Source organism: Triticum urartu, chromosome 1A (genome assembly GCF_056163025.1).
Source record: "Triticum urartu cultivar PI428250 chromosome 1A, HENAU_Tu73, whole genome shotgun sequence".
Lineage (NCBI taxonomy): Eukaryota > Viridiplantae > Streptophyta > Magnoliopsida > Poales > Poaceae > Triticum > Triticum urartu.
The window spans coordinates 434,625,955-434,647,759 of NC_141873.1; positions in this window are offsets into that span (position 1 = coordinate 434,625,955).

Sequence of the window (21,805 nt, forward strand, 5' to 3'; positions counted from 1 at the left end):
TAGGTGGAGGAGGATCCCCTAGAATTTCAACGGGCAAGTTGTGTTTCAAAATAGGTCCCTGTTTAAATAATACTTCATCTATTTCCCTTCTTTCATTCATAAACATATCATTTTCATGGTCTAGCAAATAGTGCTCTAAAGGATCAGTAGCAGGCATGGAAATAGAAGAAAGACCAATAATTTCATCTTTACTAGGCAATTCTTTATCATGGGGTTGTCTACGAAATTTAGCGAAATTAAACTCATGAGACATACCCCCTAAACCAACAGAAACAATATCCTTGTTGCAGTCTATCTTAGCATTAACAATATTCAAGAAGGGTCTACCAAATATAATGGGACAAAAGTCATCTTGTGGGAAACCAAGATCAAGAAAATCAGCAGGATATTTAACTTTCCCACACAAGACTTCAGCATCTCTAATAATCCCAACTGGTGAAATAGTATCTCTATTGGCAAGCTTAATTGTAACATCTATCTCTTCTATCCCAGCAGGTGCAATATCATGCATAATTTCTTTGTATAAGGAATGAGGTATTGCACTTGCACTAGCACCCATATCACATAAGCGATGATAACAATGATCTCCTATTTTAACAGAAATAACAGGCACGCCTACAACAGGTCTATGTTTGTTTTTAGTATCAGGTCTAGCAATTCTAGCAGATTCATTGCAGAAGTAAATAACATGCCCATCAATATTATCGGCCAAGAGATCTTTAACCATAGCAATACTAGGTTCAACTTTAATTTGCTCAGGGGGTTTGGGTGTCTTAATATTACTTTTGTTAACCACAGTTGAAGCTTTAGCATGATCCTTTATTCTAACAGGGAAAGGTGGTTTCTCAATATAAGCAGTAGGAACAACAGGATCATTATAAGTGACAATCTTTTCTTCAAATTTAATAGGTGCAACTACTTTTACTTCAATGGGAGGATTATATTTAAACCACTTCTCCTTAGGGAGGTCAACATGAGTAGCAAAGGATTCACAGAAAGAAGCTACTATCTCAGAGTCAAGTCCATATTTAGTGCTAAATTCAAGAAAGCATCAGTATCCATAAAAGATTTAACACAATCAAACTTAGGTGTTATACCTGACTCCTTACCTTTGTCGAGGTCCCAATCTTCAGAGTTGCATTTAATTACTTCCAATAAACCCCATTTGAATTCAATAGTCTTCATCATAAAAGATCCAGTACAAGAAGTATCGAGCATGGAGCGATTACTAAGAGAAACCCGAGCATAATTTTTTTGAATAATCATTTCTTTTGAGAGCTCATGATTGGGGCATGAATATAACATTTACTTAAGCCTCCCCCAAGCTTGAGCGATGCTTTCACCTTCGCGAGGCCAAAAATTATATATATAATTACGATCACGATAAAAAGGATGCATAGGATAAAACTTCTGATGAAATTCCAATTTCAATCGTTGGTAGTTCCATGATCCAATATCATCACATAGCCCCAACCATGTCAATGCATATCCATTCAAAGATAAAGGGAAGACCTTCTTCTTGATAACATCCTCGGGCATACGTGCAAGCTTAAATAATCCACAAACTTCATCCACATAGATTAGGTGCAAATCAGGATGTAATGTTCCATCACCTGTGAAAGGATTAGCTAGCAGTTTCTCTATCATACCCTAAGGATTTTCACAATAAACATTTTCAGTAGGTTCGATAGGTTGAGGAGCAACTCTTTGCTCTACTGGTCGGGGTGAATATACCCCAAACAAGCCCCTCAAAGGATTATGTTCCATAGTAACAAGTGACAGTAAATTTCAGCACACTATATAAATTTTTCCTTACCAAATTCAACCTACCAAAGGCGCTTCACTCCCCGGGAATGGCGCCAGAAAAGAGTCTTGATGACCCACAAGTGTAGGGGATCTATCGTAGCCTTTTCGATAAGTAAGAGTGTTGAACCCAACGAGGAGCAGAAGGAAATGATAAGCAGTTTTCAGTAAGGTATTCTCTGCAAGCACTGAAATTATCGGTAACAAATAGTTTTGTGATAAGGTAATTTGTAATGAGTAACAAGTAATGCAAGTAAATAAGGTGCAGCAAGATGGCCCAATCCTTTTTGTAGCAAAGGACAAGCCTGGACAAACTCTTATATAAAGGAAAACGCTCCCGAGGACACATGGGAATTATCGTCAAGCTAGTTTTCATCACATTCATATGATTCGCGTTCGGTACTTTGATAATTTGATATGCGGGTGGACCGGTGCTTGGGTACTGTCCTTCCTTAGACAAGCATCCCACTTATGATTAACCCCTATTGCAAGCATCCGCAACTACAACAGAAGTATTAAGGTAAACCTAACCATATCATGAAACATATGGATCCAAATCAGCCCCTTACGAAGCAACACATAAACTAGGGTTTAAGCTTCTGTCACTCTAGCAACCCATCATCTACTTATTACTTCCCAATGCCTCCCTCTAGGCCCAAACAATGGTGAAGTGTCATGTAGTCGATGTTCACATGACACCACTAGAGGGATGACAACATACATCTCATCAAAATATCGAACGAATACCAAATTCACATGACTACTTATAGCAAGACATCTCCCATGTCCCAGGAACAAACGTAACTACTCACAAAGCACATTCCTGTTCATAATAAGAAGGGGTATTAATATGCATAATGGATCTGAACATATGATCTTCCACCAAGTAAACCAACTAGCATCAACTACAAGGAGTAATCAACACTACTAGCAACCCACATGTACCAATCTAAGGTTTGGATACAAAGATTGGATACAAGAGATGAACTAGGGTTTGAGATGAGATGGTGCCGATTAAGATGTTGATGGAGATGGACCCCCTCCCGATGAGAGGATCGTTGGTGATGACAATGGTGATGATTTCCCCCTCCCAGAGGGAAGTTTCCCCGGCAGAACAGCTCCGTCGGAGCCTGTCGGCGTCAAAACCGGCGGATCTCGGGTAGGGGGTCCCGAACTGTGCGTCTAAGGCGGATGGTAATAGGAGGCAGGGGACACAATGTTTTACCTAGGTTCGGGCCCTCTTGATGGAGGTAAAACCCTACGTCCTGCTTGATTAATATTGATGATATGGGTAGTACAAGAGTAGATCTACCACGAGATCGGAGAGGCTAAACCCTAGAAGCTAGCCTATGGTATGATTGTATGTTGTAGTTGTAGTTGTCCTACGGACTAAAACCCTCCGGTTTATATAGACACCGGAGAGGGTTAGTGTGGGAGTCCTGGATTAGGGGGTCTCCGGATAGCCGGACTATCTCCATTGGCCGGACTGTTAGTGAAGGAAATATGCCCTAGAGGCAATAATAAAGTTATTATTTATTTCCTTATATCATGATAAATGTTTATTATTCATGCTAGAATTGTATTAACCGGAAACATAATACATGTGTGAATACATAGACAAACAGAGTGTCACTAGTATGCCTCTACTTGACTAGCTCGTTAATCAAAGATGGTTACGTTTCCTAACCATGAACAATGAGTTGTTATTTGATTAACGGGATCACATCATTAAGTGAATGATCTGATTGACATGACCCATTCCATTAGCTTAGCACCCGATCATTTAGTATGTTGCTATTGCTTTCTTCATGACTTATACATGTTCCTATGACTATGAGATTATGCAACTCCCGTTTGCCGGAGGAACACTTTGTGTGCTACCAAACGTCACAACGTAACTGGGTGATTATAAAGGTGCTCTACAAGTGTCTCCAAAGGTACATGTTGGGTTGGCGTATTTCGAGATTAGGATTTGTCACTCCGATTGTCGGAGAGGTATCTCTGGGCCCTCTCGGTAATGCACATCACTTAAGCCTTGCAAGCATTGCAACTAATGAGTTAGTTGCGAGATGATGTATTACGGAACGAGTAAAGAGACTTGTCGGTAACGAGATTGAACTAGGTATTAAGATACCGACGATCGAATCTCGGGCAAGTAACATACCGATGACAAAGGGAACAACGTATGTTGTTATGCGGTCTGACCGATAAAGATCTTCGTAGAATATGTAGGAGCTAATATGGGCATCCAGGTCCCGCTATTGGTTATTGACCGGAGACGTGTCTCGGTCATGTCTACATTGTTCTCGAACCCGTAGGGTCCGCACGCTTAAGGTTTTGATGACAGTTATATTATGAGTTTATGAGTTTTGATGTACCGAAGGAGTTCGAAGTCCCGGATGAGATCGGGGACATGACGAGGAGTCTCGAAATGGTCGAGACGTAAAGATTGATATATTGGATGACTATATTCGGACATCGGAAAGGTTCCGAGTGATTCGGGTATTTTTCGGAGTACCGGGTAGTTACGGGAGAAGCAATGGGCCTTGATGGGCTTTAGTGGGAAGAGGAGAAAGGGGCAAGGGGCTGCTGCGCCCCCCCTCCCCTCTAGTCCGAATTGGACTAGGGAAAAGGGGGCAGGCCCCCACTCCTTCTCCTCCACTTCCTTCTCCCTTCCTCCCCTCTTGGTGGACTCCTACTAGGACTTGGAGTCCTAGTAGGACTCCACATCCTGGCCGCACCTAGCCTTGGCCGGCCTCCCCCTCCTCCATCCTTTATATACTGAGGCAAGGGGCACCCCATGAACACAAGTTGATCCACGTGATCTTATTCTTAGCCGTGTGCGGCGCCTCATCCACCATAGTCCTCGATAATATTGTAGCGGTGCTTAGGCGAAGCCCTGCAGCAGTAGTACATCAAGATCGTCACCACGCCGTCGTGCTGACGGAACTCTTCCCCGACACTTTGCTGGATCGGAGTCCGGGGATTGTCATCGAGCTGAACATGTGCTAAAACTCGAAGGTGCCGTAGTTTCGGTGCTTGATCGGTCGGGCCATGAAGACGTACGACTACATCAACCAAACGCTTCCGTTGTCGATCTACAAAGGGTACGTAGATCACACTCTCCTCTCGTTGCTATGCATCACCATGATCTTGCATGTGCGTAGGAATTTTTTTGAAATTACTATGTTCCCCAACAGTGGCATGCGAGCCTAGGTTTTATATGTTGATGTTATATGCACGAGTAGAACACAAGTGAGTTGTGGGCGATATAAGTCATACTGTTTACCAGCATGTCATACTTTGGTTTGGCGGTATTGTTGGATGAAGCGGCCCAAACCGACATTACGCGTACGCTTACGCGAGACCGGTTCTTCCGACGTGCTTTGCACAGAGGTGGCTTGTGGGTGACAGTTTCTCCAACTTTAGTCGAACCAAGTGTGGCTATGCCCGGTCCTTGCGAAGGTTAAAACAACACCAATTTGACAAACTATCGTTGTGGTTTTGATGCGTAGGTAAGATTAGTTCTTGCTTAAGCCCGTAGCAGCCACGTAAAACTTGCAACAACAAACTAGAGGACGTCTTACTTATTTTTGCAGGGCATGTTGTGATGTGATATGGTCAAGACATGATGCTGAATTTTATTGTATGAGATGATCATGTTTTGTAACCGAGTTATCGGCAACTGGCAGGAGCCATATGGTGGTCGCTTTATTGTATGCAATGCAATCGCGATGTAATGCTTTACTTTATCACTAAACGGTAGCGATAGTCGTGGAAGCACAAGCTTGGCGAGACGACAACGATGCTACGATGGAGATCAAGGTGTCACGCCGGTGACGATGGTGATCACGACGGTACTTCGGAGATGGAGATCACAAGCACAAGATGATGATGGCCATATCATATCACTTATATTGATTGCATGTGATGTTTATCTTTTATGCATCTTATCTTGCTTTGATTGACGGTAGCATTATAAGATGATCTCTCACTAATTATCAAGAAGTGTTCTCCCTGAGTATGCACCATTGTGAAAGTTCTTCGTGCTGAGACACCACGTGATGATCGGGTGTGATAGGCTCTACGTTCAAATACAACGGGTGCAAAACAGTTGCACACGTGGAATACTCAGGTTATACTTGACGAGCCAAGCATATACAGATATGGCCTCGGAACACGGAGACCGAAAGGTCGAGCGTGAATCATATAGTAGATATGATCAACATAGTGATGTTCACCAATGAAACTACTCCATCTCACGTGATGATCGGACATGGTTTAGTTGATTTGGATCACGTGATCACTTAGAGGATTAGAGGGATGTCTATCTAAGTGGGAGTTCTTAAGTAATATGATTAATTGAACTTTAATCTATCATGAACTTAGTCCTAGTAGTATTAGCATATCTATGTTGTAGATCAATAGCTCGCGTTGTTGCTTTCATATGTTTATTTTGATATGTTCCTAGAGAAAAATTGTGTTGAAAGATGTTAGTAGCAATGATGCGGATTGGGTCCGTGATATGAGGTTTATCCTCATTGCTGCACAGAAGAATTATGTCCTTGATGCACCGCTAGGTGACAGACCTATTGCAGGAGCAGATGCAGACGTTATGAACGTTTGGCTAGCTCAATATGATGACTACTTGATAGTTTAGTGCACCATGCTTAACGGCTTAGAATCGGGACTTCAAAGACGTTTTGAACGTCATGGACCATATGAGATGTTCCAGGAGTTGAAGTTAATATTTCAAGCAAATACCCGAGTTGAGAGATATGAAGTCTCCAACAAGTTCTATAGCCAAAAGATGGAGGAGAATCGCTCAACTAGTGAGCATGTGCTCAGATTGTCTGGGTACTACAATCACTTGAATCAAGTGGGAGTTCAATCTTCCAGATAAGATAGTGATTGACAGAATTCTCTACTCACCATCACCAAGTTAGTAGAACTTTGTGATGAACTATGATATGCAAGGGATAACGGAAACGATTCCCAAGCTCTTCGTAATGCGGAAATTGACGAAGGTAGAAATCGAGAAAAACATCAAGTGTTGATGGTAGACAAGACCACTAGTTTCAAGAAAAGGGCAGAGGGAAGAAGGGGAACTTCAAGAAGAACAGCAAGCAAGTTGCTGCTCAAGTGAAGAAGCCCAAGTCTGGTCCTAAGCTTGAGACTAAGTGTTTCTACTGCAAAGGGACTGGTCACTGGAAGCGGAACTACCCCAAGTGATTGGCAGATAAGAAGGATGGCAAAGTGAACATAAGTATATTTGATATACATGTTATTGATGTGTACTTTACTAGTGTTTATAGCAACCCCTCAGTATTTGATACTAGTTCAGTTGCTAAGATTAGTAACTCGAAACGGGAGTTGCAGAATAAACAGAGACTAGTTAAGGGTAAAGTGACAATGTGTGTTGGAAGTGGTTCCAAGATTGATATGATCATCATCGCACACTCCCTATACTTTTGGTATTAGTGTTGAACCTGAATAAGTGTTATTTGGTGTTTGCGTTAAGCATGAATATGATTTGATCATGTTTATTGTAATACGGTTATTCATTTAAGTAAGAGAATAAATTGTTGTTCTGTTTACATGAATAAAACCTTATATGGTTACACACCCAATGAAAATAGTTCGTTGGATCTCGATCGTAGTGATACACATAATCATAATATTGAAACCAAAAGATGCAAAGTTAATAATGATAGTGCAACTTATTTGTAGCACTGCCGTTTAGGTCATATTGGTGTAAAGCGCATGAAGAAACTCCATGCTGATGGGATTTTGGAATCACTTGATTATGAATCACTTGATGCTTGCGAACCATGCCTCATGGGCAAGATGACTAAGACTCCGTTCTCCGGAGCGAGCAACTGACTTATTGGAAATAATACATACTGATGTATGCGGTCCGATGAGTGTTAAGGCTCACGGCAAGTATCGTTATTTTCTGAACTTCACAGATGATTTGAGCAGATATGGGTATATCTACTTGATGAAACATAAGTCTGAAATATTTGAAAAGTTCAAAGAATTTCAGAGTGAAGTGGAAAATCATCATGACAAGAAAATAAAGTTTCTACGATCTGATCGCGGAGACAAATATTTGAGTTACGAGTTTGGTCTTCAATTAAAACAATGTGGAATAGTTTCACAAACTCATGCCACATGGAACACCACAGCATAATGGTGTGTCCGAACGTCATAACCGTACTTTATTGGATATAGTGCAATCTATGATGTCTCTTACCGATCTACCACTATCGTTTTGGGGTTATGCATTAGAGACAGCTGCATTCACGTTAAATAGGGCACCATCTAAGTCCGTTGAGATGACACAATCTGAACTGTGGTTTGGCAAGAAACCAAAGTTGTCGTTTCTTAAAGTTTGGGGTTGTGATGCTTATATGAAAAAGTTTCATCCTAATAAGCTCAAACCCAAATCGGAGAAATATGTCTTCATAGGATACCCAAAGGAGACTGTTGGGTACACCTTCTATCACAAATCCGAAGGCAAGACTTTTATTGCTAAATTCGGAGTTTTTCTAGAGAAGGAGTTTCTCTCGAAAGAAGTGAGTGGGAGGAAAGTAGAACTTGATGAGGTAACTGTACCTGCTCCCTTATTGGAAAGTAGTTCATCATAGAAATCTGTTCCTGTGACTACTACACCAATTAGTGAGGAAGCTAATGATGATGATCATGTAACTTCAGATCAAGTTACTACCAAATCTCGTAGGTAAACCAGAGTGAGATCCGCACCAGAGTGGTACGGTAATCCTGTTCTGGAAGTCATGTTACTAGACCATGACGAACTTGCGAACTATGAGGAAGCGATGATGAGCCCAGATTCCGCGAAATGGTTTGAGGCCATAAAATCTGAGATATGATCCATGTATGAGAACAAAGTATGGACTTTGATGGATTTGCCCGATGATCGGCAAGCCATAGAAAATAAATGAATCTTCAAGAGGAAGACGGACGCTGATAGTAGTGTTACTATCTACAAAGCTAGAATTGTCGCAAAAGGTTTTCGACAAAGTTCAAGGTGTTGACTACGATGAGAGTTTCTCACTCGTATCTATGCTTAAGTCTGTCCGAATCATGTTAGCAATTGCCGCATTTTATGAAATCTGGCAAATGGATAAACAAAACTGCATTCCTTAATAGATTTATTAAAGAAGAGCTGTATATGATACAACCAGAAGGTTTTGTCAATCCTAAAGGTGCTAACAAAATATGCAAGCTCCAGTGATCCATCTATGGACTGGTGCAAGCATCTCGGAGTTGGAATATACGCTTTGATGAGTTGATCAAAGCATATAAGTTTTATACAGACTTGTGGTGAAGCCTGTATTTACAAGAAAGTGAGTGAGAGCACTACATCATTTCTGATAAGTATATGTGTATGACATATTGTTGATCGGAAATAATGTAGAATTATTCTGCAAAGCATAAAGGAGTGTTTGAAAGGAGTTTTTCAAAGAAAGACCTCGGTAAAGCTTCTTACATATTGAGTATCAAGATCTATAGAGATAGATCAAGACGCTTGATAAGTTTTTCAATGAGTACATACCTTGACAAGATTTTGAAGTAGTTCAAAATGGAACAGTCAAAGAAAAGGTTTCTTGCCTGTGTTACAAGGTGTGAAGTTGAGTAAGACTCAAAGCCAGACCACGGCAGAAGATAGAAAGAGAATGAAAGTCATTCCCTATGCCTCATCCATAGGTTCTATAAAGTATGCCATGCTGTGTACCAGATCTATTGTATACCCTACACTGTGTTAAGCAAGGGAGTACAATAGTGATCTTAGAGTAGATCACTGGACAGCGGTCAAAATTATCCTTAGTGGAATAAGGAAATATTTCTCAATTATGGAGGTGACAAAAAGGTTCGTCGTAAAAAGTTACGTCGATGCAAGTTTTGACATAGATCTGGGTGACTCTAAGTCTCGATCTAGATACATATTGAAAGTGGCAGCAATAAGCTAGAGTAGCTCCGTGCAGAGCACTGTTGACATAGAAATTCGCAAAATACTTACAGATCTGAATGTGACAGACCCGTTGACTAAAATTATCTCAGAAGCAAAACATGATCACACCTTAGTACTCTTTGGGTGTTAATCACAATGGTGAAGTGTCATGTAGTCGATGTTCACATGACACCACTAGAGGGATGACAACATACATCTCATCAAAATATCGAACGAATACCAAATTCACATGACTACTTATAGCAAGACATCTCCCATGTCCCAGGAACAAACGTAACTACTCACAAAGCATATTCCTGTTCATAATAAGAAGGGGTATTAATATGCATAATGGATCTGAACATATGATCTTCCACCAAGTAAACCAACTAGCATCAACTACAAGGAGTAATCAACACTACTAGCAACCCACATGTACCAATCTAAGGTTTGGATACAAAGATTGGATACGAGAGATGAACTAGGGTTTGAGATGAGATGGTGCTGGTTAAGATGTTGATGGAGATGGACCCCCTCCCGATGAGAGGGTCGTTGGTGATGACAATGGTGATGATTTCCCCCTCCCAGAGGGAAGTTTCCCCGGCAGAACAGCTCCGTCGGAGCCTGTCGGCGTCAAAACCGGCGGATCTCGGGTAGGGGGTCCCGAACTGTGCGTCTAAGGCGGATGGTAACAGGAGGCAGGGGACACAATGTTTTACCTAGGTTCGGGCCCTCTTGATGGAGGTAAAACCCTACGTCCTGCTTGATTAATATTGATGATATGGGTAGTACAAGAGTAGATCTACCACGAGATCGGAGAGGCTAAACCCTAGAAGCTAGCCTATGGTATGATTGTATGTTGTAGTTGTAGTTGTCCTACGGACTAAAACCCTCCGGTTTATATAGACACCGGAGAGGGTTAGTGTGGGAGTCCTGGATTAGGGGGTCTCCGGATAGCCGGACTATCTCCATTGGCCGGACTGTTAGTGAAGGAAATATGCCCTAGAGGCAATAATAAAGTTATTATTTATTTCCTTATATCATGATAAATGTTTATTATTCATGCTAGAATTGTATTAACCGGAAACATAATACATGTGTGAATACATAGACAAACAGAGTGTCACTAGTATGCCTCTACTTGACTAGCTCGTTAATCAAAGATGGTTATGTTTCCTAACCATGAACAATGAGTTGTTATTTGATTAACGGGATCACATCATTAAGTGAATGATCTGATTGACATGACCCATTCCATTAGCTTAGCACCCGATCATTTAGTATGTTGCTATTGCTTTCTTCATGACTTATACATGTTATTATGACTATGAGATTATGCAACTCCCGTTTGCCGGAGGAACACTTTGTGTGATACCAAACGTCACAACGTAACTGGGTGATTATAAAGGTGCTCTACAGGTGTCTCCAAAGGTACATGTTGGGTTGGCGTATTTCGAGATTAGGATTTGTCACTCCGATTGTTGGAGAGGTATCTCTGGGCCCTCTCGGTAATGCACATCACTTAAGCCTTGCAAGCATTGCAACTAATGAGTTAGTTGCGAGATGATGTATTACGGAACGAGTAAAGAGACTTGCCGGTAACGAGATTGAACTAGGTATTAAGATACCGACGATCGAATCTCGGGCAAGTAACATACCGATGACAAAGGGAACAACGTATGTTGTTATGCGGTCTGACCGATAAAGATCTTCGTAGAATATGTAGGAGCTAATATGGGCATCCAGGTCCCGCTATTGGTTATTGACCGGAGACGTGTCTCGGTCATGTCTACATTGTTCTCGAACCCGTAGGGTCCGCACGCTTAAGGTTTCGATGACAGTTATATTATGAGTTTATGAGTTTTTATGTACCGAAGGAGTTTGGAGTCCCGGATGAGATCGGGGACATGACGAGGAGTCTCGAAATGGTCGAGACGTAAAGATTGATATATTGGACGACTATATCCGGACATCGGAAAGGTTCCGAGTGATTCGGGTATTTTTCAGAGTAGCGGGTAGTTACGGGAGAAGCAATGGGCCTTGATGGGCTTTAGTGGGAAGAGGAGAAAGGGGCAAGGGGCTGCTGCGCCCCCCTCCCCTCTAGTCCGAATTGGACTAGGGAAAAGGGGGCCGGCCACCTCTCCTTCTCCTCCACTTCCTTCTCCCTTCCTCCCCTCTTGGTGGACTCCTACTAGGACTTGGAGTCCTAGTAGGACTCCACATCCTGGCCGCACCTAGCCTTGGGCGGCCTCCTCCTCCTCCATCCTTTATATACTGAGGCAAGGGGCACCCCATGAACACAAGTTGATCCACGTGATCTTGTTCTTAGCCGTGTGCGGCGCCCCATCCACCATAGTCCTCGATAATATTGTAGCGGTGCTTAGGCGAAGCCCTGCAGCAGTAGTACATCAAGATCGTCACCACGCCGTCGTGCTGATGGAACTCTTCCCCGACACTTTGCTGGATCGGAGTCCGGGGATCGTCATCGAGCTGAACGTGTGCTAAAACTCGGAGGTGCCGTAGTTTCGGTGCTTGATCGGTCGGGCCGTGAAGACGTACGACTACATCAACCAAACGCTTCCGTTGTCGATCTACAAAGGGTACGTAGATCACACTCTCCTCTCGTTGCTATGCATCACCATGATCTTGCATGTGCGTAGGAATTTTTTTGAAATTACTACGTTCCCCAACAGTTAGACTATGAAGATACAAGTTTGAAGACTTCGTCTCGTGTCCGGATGGGACTCTACTTGGCGTGGAAGGCAAGCTAGGCAATACGTATATGGATATCTCCTCCTTTGTAACCAACCTTGTGTAACCCTAACCCTCTCCGGTGTCTATATAAACCGAAGGGTTTTAGTCCACAGGACAACAATCACAACATACAATCATACCATAGGCTAGCTTCTAGGGTTTAGCCTCTCTGATCTCGTGGTAGATCTACTCTTGTAACACCCATATCATCAATATTAATCAAGCAGGACGTAGGGTTTTACCTCCATCAAGAGGGCCCGAACCTGGGTAAAACTTCGTGTCCCTTGCCTCCTGTTACCATCTGGCCTAGACGCACAGTTCGGGACCCCCTACCCGAGATCCGCCGATTTTGACACCAACATTGGTTCTTTCATTGAGAGTTCCTCTGTGTCGTCGCCGTTAGGCTTGGTGGCTCCTACTATCATCGATAGCGATGCGGTCCAGGGTGAGACTTTTCTCCCCGGACAGATCTTCATATTCGGCGGCTTTGCACTGCGGGCTAATTCGCTTGGCCATCTGGAGCAGATTGAAAGCTACGCCCCTGGCCATCAAGTCAGATTTGGAAGTTTGAATTACACGGCCAATATTCGTGGGGACTTGATCTTCGACGGATTCGAGCCACAGCCGGGCGCGCCGCACTGTCGCGATGGGTATGACCTAGTTCTGCCACCGGACGGTACTCCAGAGGCCGCGCCCGCATCAGCTCCGACCCTTAGCTCGGAGCCAACTGCGCCAATCGAGGACGGGTGGCTAGACTCCGCCTCAGGGGCTGCAGTCCCAACGGCGATCGAGCCAAACACCAACATAAATCTCCATGCAGCCCGTGACTCCAAGGTGCCGGACTCTCTTCCAGACCCCGAACTATCCACGCCCTTGCCAATCGAATCCGATTGGGCGCCAATCATGAAATTCACCGCCGCGGATACCTTTTAGCACTCGCCCTTCGCCAACATTCTGAATTCACTAAGGTCTCTCTCTTTGTCAGGAGAGCCCTGGCCGTATCATGGCCAACATGATTGGGATGGGGACGACGAAGAAATTCGACGCCCACCCACCACCCACTTAACAGCCACTGTCGATGATTCAACCGACATGCTCGACTTCGACTCCAAAGACATCGACGGTATGGACAACGATGAGGGAGGCGAAGAGGAACCACCACCCACAGGGCACTGGATGTCCACTTCATCATACGACGTATACATGGTGGATACACCAAAAGAAGACGATGAGGAACGGAAGGACGCACCGAAGGCTTATTCCCTCGAGAAGCAGTCAAAAGGCAGCGCAAGCGCTGCCCCAAATCCTGCCTCGCCAGAAATAATGATCACACAGACCCAACGTTGGAGCAGAGCAAACCACTGCCGGACCACGTCAATACGGAGAATTAAACCAAACAAACCAATTCTGTTAAAGATAATAGTCCGGACGACACAACGCCGGACAGGCACCCGGAGCAGCAGAATGCCCATCAAAGGCTTGTTGCCACCGCGAGGAGTCTGAAAAAGCAGAAGCAAAGGCTCAAGGCTGCGCAGGACACACTCCAAATCAGATGGAGTAAAGTACCGAAGTACGGCGACAATCGCCCCACCAAGAGCTACCCAAAGCAGAAGTTGCTACCCGAATTCGATGAGGAGGCTTCAGACCCCTCACAACCAAAAATCAAAACAGCCACCTGGCCGGATATACGACCCCACGGCCAACATAGAGCGGCAAACAATGCCACTCACAAGACAATACGCGATTCACGCGGGGGCTTGCACCAAAAGGACAGCGCAACCAGATCCATCTATGGACCACGCAAGCACGCCCCATCATACGATATAACATCCGAACAACGCGGTACACCCAGATACAGGGGTGCCGCACACCCCCTATGTTTCACCGATAAGGTGCTGGATCATGAATTTCCAGAGGGATTCAAACCTGTAAACATAGAGGCATACGATGGAACAACAGACCCTGGGGTCTGGATCGAGGACTATATCCTCCACATCCATATGGCTCGAGGAGATGATCTCCACGCCATCAAGTACTTACCACTCAAACTCAAAGGGCCGGCCCGTCACTGGCTTAAAGGCCTCCCCGAAAACTCCATTGGAAGCTGGGCAGAGCTCGAAGACGCTTTCTGGGCAAACTTTCAAGGGACTTATGTCCGACCTCTGGACGCGGATGATTTGAGTCATATAACTCAACAGCCCGGAGAGTCAGCCCGAAAGCTTTGGAACAGGTTTCTTACTAAAAAGAACCAAATTGTCGACTGTCCGGACGCTGAAGCCTTGGCAGCTTTTAAGCATAGCATCTGTGACGAATGGCTTGCCCGACAACTCGGCCAAGAAAAACTGAGAACAATGGCAGCATTAACAAGCCTCATGACCCGCTTTTGCGCGGGTGAGGACAGCTGGCTAGCCCGATGCAGCACCAGCGAACCCAGTACATCTGAAGTTAGAGATGGAAACGGGAAATCATGGGCATCAGTAATAACAAACGCCGGAATAAAGGAGACAGCACGAAGAGCACGGCAGTGAACGCCGGATTCGAAAGCTCTCGGCCGGGTCAGCAAAAGCAGCCCCCTAAAGGCGCCCGAGACGAACTGTCCAGCCTAAACAAAATTCTGGACCAAATATGTCAGGTCCATAGCACCCCTGGCAAACCAGCCAATCATACCCACAGAGAATGTTGGGTCTTCAAGCAGTCCGGCAAGCTCAACGCCGTACACAAGGGGGAGGATACACCAAGCGAAGATGAGGACAATCCTCTCAAGAAAGACACTGGGGAACAAAAGAAATTTCCACCAGAAGTCAAAACAGTAAACGTGTTACACGTGATCAATGGAAGAAACAAAACGGCATTCCTAGAAAGATACGCCCGAAGGCCTATCACCGCGGAGTCCTGCCACTGGTCGTCTCAACCGATCACTTTCGACCATCGTGATTACTCAACAAGTATCCGGCGTGCAGGATGGGCTGCCCTGGTATTAGAACAAATAATTGACGGATACCGCTTCACATGAGTCCTGATGGACGGTGGCAGCAGTCTAAACCTGATATACTCGGATACAATCCGCGAAATGGGGATAAACCCAACAAAAATTCACCATAGCAATATCACCTTTAAAGGAGTAACGCCAGGCCCAGGGGCTCATTGCACGGGCTCCCTGTTACTAAAAGTTATATTCGGCTTCCCCGATAACTTCCGTAGCGAACATTTAACCTTCCACATCGCTCCGTTCCAAAGTGGCTATCAAGCACTACTCGGACGCGAAGCTTTCGCTCGCTTTAATGCAATACCACACTACGCTTCCCTCACACTCAAGATGCCCGGTCCACATGGCATCATTACAGTGAACGGAAATATCAAGCGATTTCCGCGCGCCGAAGAGCGTGCGACTGCCTTGGCAGCCGCACAATAAACACAGCCTCACCAACTAAAGCATTTAGCAGGTCGTCACAACCTCGGACACGGTTAGACGAGTCTGGTGCAGCTATATGCAATTTATACCAGATCAATGATCACACCCCTATTACAAATACAAGGGGCTCAACGTGCGCAGACAAGTGGCAATTCTTACTCACCTTGAATTATACATGCCTTTTTAAAAAAAAAACTATCTTCTTGCACGACGGCTTTTTCACCTAAGCTGCTCTCTTTTACAGATAATCATCGTGCTACACCCGTCCAGGATACGGCACAACGGAGACACAGGCGCAGACGTGCAGTAGGGACCCGCTCCAAGGATTCCTTTTAGATTAAGACCCTGCGTAAACCTTTTTTATTGTCTCTTGCTGATACACATCCACCGAATTCTCCGCACAGTCGAGAAGGATGCTGGCGTCTTGGCATGTGGCCACGTCAGAATAATGCACGTACCTGGACACAAGGGGCTTCTTACGAAGGGCACTATCTAGGCCCGATTTATACCATAAAGACCGAATACCTTAGGGAGTGTTCGGCGTCGTGAGTTTGGCCTTATATGCATCAGCTCCGAATCATTGTCTTTGGTCAAATGTTGGGTTTGCCCGGCTCCTGTGTTTTGGTGCCTTATGTTCCGCTTTACCGGCTAAGGTAGCACCAGGAGAACTACTGCGATTGTGCCCTGGTTCATCCGGACGAGCACCTCAGTAGAGAAAGCCAAAAACTGACTGTCATGATATAGCGTGAGACTGGTCAACCACTCGATGACCTATCGGAAGGTTTGAATTCGTCCGCCTTAACGAAGGGCCATTTCCTGGCCAGGCATGTACGCACCCCGCGATCGGGAGAGTGCGGAGCCACCAGGGGCTATCTAGTAGCCCCACTGTCAAACTCCTATAGCTAAGTGAAAGTGTTAAAGCATTATAGTCCGGTTGCCTCGCTCGCTACGCTATCACCTCCTTAATAGGACCAAGACGTTGGGTTAAGTGTGAACACACGTTTTTTGCGAACACCCTCGCATTTTATGCGTGGGGGTTGAAGCCGACGGTTGCAATCTTTCAGGTTATACACAGGTATACATAAACGGCCGCACAGGAGGCATCATACTACTTTCAGGCAAAAGTATAAAAATAACCTTATAAAAAATTCATAAAAGCATTGTGCTTACAATGAAAATACATATCACTCAAACATAATATTTTTCAAGCACTGGGCCTCTATCAAACGAGCACCCTCGAGAACCTCTTTGTAATAGTGCTCGGCAGCCACCCGGCCTATGGCCGATCCCTGCGCCGCAACAGTGGTAGCGTCCATCTCTGCCCAGTATGCTTTAACACGGGCAAGGGCCATCCGCGAGCCTTCTATGCACGCCGACCTCTTCATCGCATTAATGCGCGGCACCGCTTCAAGGAACTGCTGCACTAAGCTGAAATAGCTGTTCGGCTTTGGTCTTTCCGGCCATAGCTGATCCACAACAGACCTCATGGCGAGTCCGGACAACCTATTCAGTTCGGCCCATTCGTCTAGCTGGTCAGTCAATGAAAGCGGACGCTTTGGAACGTGGAATTGCGTCCAGAACAGCTTGTCCACTTCACAATCTGTCTGACCTTGGAAGTACTTGGCCGCATCGGCAGCGCTCGCTGCCAAATCCATATACGCATCTGCCGAACTCCACAGCCGATCCAGAGGGGCATACCGAGGATCTCCGAACTTCCTCCGTAACATGAAGGGTTTCCCAGCCGCAATATCCCCGGCTTCCCGCAGCTCCCCCTTCTTCGCTCTCATAGCAGAACAGGTGTCTTTGTCCGCCGCCGCGGCCTTCTCAAGGTTCGTTGCCTTCGCTTGGTTTTCTTTTTCAAGGTACGGGCAACGGTCGGCAGTGTCTTTTAATTCTACGGCCATCTTGGCCATCTTCTCCTGGCTCTCGCAATGTGCGCCCTTCTCGGATTTCAACTCTTCGGCTGCCTTCAAAGCAGCCGCATTACTAATCCTCGCTTGTTCCTTGGCTCGGGCAAGTTCCGCCCACATGGCTTCCACGGTGGCAGCTCCATCTGCAGTCACAACATATTAAAGATATTGGCATTATGCTGCTCTTACTATGTGGCGTTCACCGGATAATAACACTTACCCTGTGCCTCGTCAAGCCTCTCGTTAACAAGCTCGATGTCGGCGTCTTCCGCATCCAGTTGTCGTTTTAATTGGGCAAACTCCCTAGTCCGGCTAGCCACCGGAGCTCCCATCACCTGCACATAAAGGTAGTTTGGTTATTGCCTGGGAATATGATCCTCTGTTCGCCGCCGTTCTCGACGACAACCAGAGTCTCAGGGGCTACTATAACATGTGCAGTACTATCACATATTATCTCACATACCTCAAAGCCTGTCAATAGACTCATAAAGGCTTCATGTAATCTGCTTTTAGCGGACGAGATTCTCTCCATCACCGTACCCATCAGCGTACGGTGCTCTTCTGAGATGGCCGCTCGCCCCACCAACTCCCTTAGAACATCCGACCGCACACCAGATGGTGTCAGACTCTTTCGTATGCTCTCTTCGGGAGCCGGACACTGGGGACTTTGGGGGTCTACGGGATTATCTTCTGGCCTCACCGGATCCGGAGAGGCCCTCCGCGACGACACTTCGGGGTCGCCCGCTTCTGGAGCGGAGGAGTCCGGGGGAGGCGTTTCGCTCTCCATCATCTCTGGAAGAAGATCCCCCGAAGACGAGCTCATTTGAGAGGGGCTGAGGCCCGAACTACAAGATAGATGCGGTGGTTATTTTCTCAGAGGAAAAAGACAGCATACCCTTACTATTGAAACATTTTGGATCACTTACGACTCGTTGGAGGGCTGATCCCCCCGCGGACTCTGTGCGGCAGAAGCACCCCCCAAGGCAGGACCCTCAGTGGGAGACCTCTTCTCCCGTTTGGAGGCTTCGGCTTCCGGATCCTTAGAAGCAGTCCTTTTCCTCCCCCGATCGTCCTCCTTCGTGGAGACGCTCATTCCCTCGGTTGGAGAGGATAGCGATGGGGGCTCGCGTCCGCCCGTATTATCTCCCTCGGTATCTTCCTTCAAGGGCTCCGGGCAAGGTGCAACCTCGAGCATCTTCTCCAATACCGGATTTTCCAAACCCTCAGGGAGGGGGGCCGAACACCGAATCATCTTCGCCTTTGTTAGCCAGTCCTGGTCAAAAAGCGAACACTCAAAAATAACTTCGAATAAAAGACAACGTGTTCGGCTAGAGGATTTCTTACTTGTTCGGCGGCACAGTTACTGCTCAGGCCCGCGTCCTCAGTGATATCCGGACATTCCACTTGAGGTCCGAAGAATGACTTGTACATCTCCTCGTGCGTCAGGCCGAGGAAACTTTGAATGGCACGTGGCCCCTCTGGGTTGAACTCCCACAAGCGCAGGGGCTGGCGTTTGCAAGGCTGGACTTGACGAACCAGCATAACTTGTATTACCGCAACCAAATTAAAATCTCCCTCGAAGAGATCTCGGATGCGGCTTTGCAATATAGGCACGTCCTTGACTAGACCCCAGCCCAGACCCCTGCTAATCCATGACATCAGTTGTGGTGGGGGGCCCGGGCGGAAAGCGGGGGTAGCCGCCCACTTGGCACTTCTGGGAGCCGTGACGTAAAACCACTCCTGTTGCCATAATTCAGACACCTCTGGAAAGGAACCTTTCAGCCATGGAACTCCTGCCATCTTGCCTATTGATGCACCTCCGCACGTTGCACGTTGCCCCTCGATCATCTTTGGTTGTACTTCAAAGGTCTTGAGCCACAGGCCGAAGTGAGGGGTCACACGGAGGAAGGCCTCACACATGACAATATATGTCGTGATGTGGAGAAAGGAGTCCGGAGCTAGATCTTGGAAATCTAGCCCGTAATAGAACATCAAGCCCCTAACGAAAGGATCCAGAGTGAGGCCTAGACCTCGGAGGAAGTGGGAGACGAACACAACGCTCTCGTTGGGTTTGGGAGTAGGGACGACCTGCCCTTGAGCAGGCAGCCGATGCGAAACCTCGGCGGTCAGGTATCTGGCCTCCCTCAACTTCTTAATATCCTCTTCCGTCATGGAGGAGGGCATCCATCAGCCTTGAAGGCTGGATCCGGACATGATTGAAGATCCGGAGCACCTAACCTGGGCTTTGGGTGTTAGAACTCGAGGCAGAGGAAGGGTTCGATTGAGCACGAGAGAGAAAAAGCAAAAACCCCGTCCCTTTATAAAGAGGGTGAATACCAAGCGTCCTCTCCGTAGCCGTTTAGGACTTGCCTATAATCTAGGAGTCCTAGACACGGTTGGGTTACCCACGCCCGTATTGATGAGAATCCCTTAATAAGGGGACACAATCTCTGCTTTGACAAGACATGTCGAAAAACTGCCTCGCGTTATGTGCGGGGCTGGTTAAAAGAAACGGTTCGAATAATCACCGGGCCATGACGTAATATCATGCTGCCGAAACAAGCTAGCAAATTAGATCTGCGAAAACATTATTCTCTCTACGGTTGAATGTGGAACTTATTTTGCAGGGTCAGACACTACCCTCATATTCAAATTCTTCTGTGAGGTATTCGGAGAAGGAACCCGCCTTGCAATGCCGAAGACAACTACGCGCCGGATTCATCGTCATTGAAGCTTGGTTCAGGGGCTACTTTGGGAGTCCTGGATTAGGGGGTCTCCGGATAGCCGGACTATCTCCATTGGCCGGACTGTTAGACTATGAAGATACAAGTTTGAAGACTTCGTCTCATGTTCGGATGGGTCTCTACTTGGCGTGGAAGGCAAGCTAGGCAATATGTATATGGATATCTCCTCCTTTGTAACCGACCTTGTCTGACCCTAACCCTCTCCGGTGTCTATATAAACCAAAGGGTTTTAGTCCGCAGGACAACAATCACAACATACAATCATACCATAGGCTAGCTTCTAGGGTTTAGCCTCTCTGATCTCGTGGTAGATCTACTCTTGTAACACCCATATCATCAATATTAATCAAGCAGGACGTAGGGTTTTACCTCCATCAAGAGGGCCCGAACCTGGGTAAAACTTCATGTCCCTTGCCTCCTGTTACCATCTGGCCTAGACGCATAGTTCGGGACCCCCTACCCGAGATCCGCCGGTTTTGATACCGACAGTTAGGGTTACACAAGGTCGGTTACAAAGGAGGAGATATCCATATCCGTATTGCCTAGCTTGCCTTCCATGCCAAGTAGAGTCCCATCCGGACATGAGACGAAGTCTTCAATCTTGTATCTTCATAGTCCAACAGTCCGGCCAAAGGATATAATCCGGCTGTCCGGAGACCCCCTAATCCAGGACTCCCTCAATAGCCCCTGACTATGAGTCCGGTGCACAGTATTGTCTTCGGCCTTGCAAGGCGGGTTCCTTCTCCGAATACATCACAGAAGAATTTGAATACAAGGATAGTGTCCGACCCTACAAAATAAGTTCCACATACAACCGTAGAGAGAATAATATTTTCACAAATCTAATTTGCTGACTTGTTTTGGCAACACGACATTATGCCATGGCCCGGTGATTATTCGAACCGTTTCCTTTAACTAGCCCGGCACATAATGCGAGGCAGTTTTTTGACATGTCTTGTCAAAGCAAAGATCGTGTCCCCTTATTACGGGATTCTCATCAATACGGGCGTGGGTAACCCAACCATGTCTAGGACTCCTAGATTATAGGCAAGTCCCAAACGGCTATGGAGAGGACGCTTGATATTCACCCTCTTTATAAAGGGACAAGGCTTTTACTTTTTTCCCTCCCGTGCTCAATCGAATCCTTCCCCCGCCTCGAGTTCTAACACCCAAAGCCCAGGTCAGGTGCTCCGGATCTTCAATCATG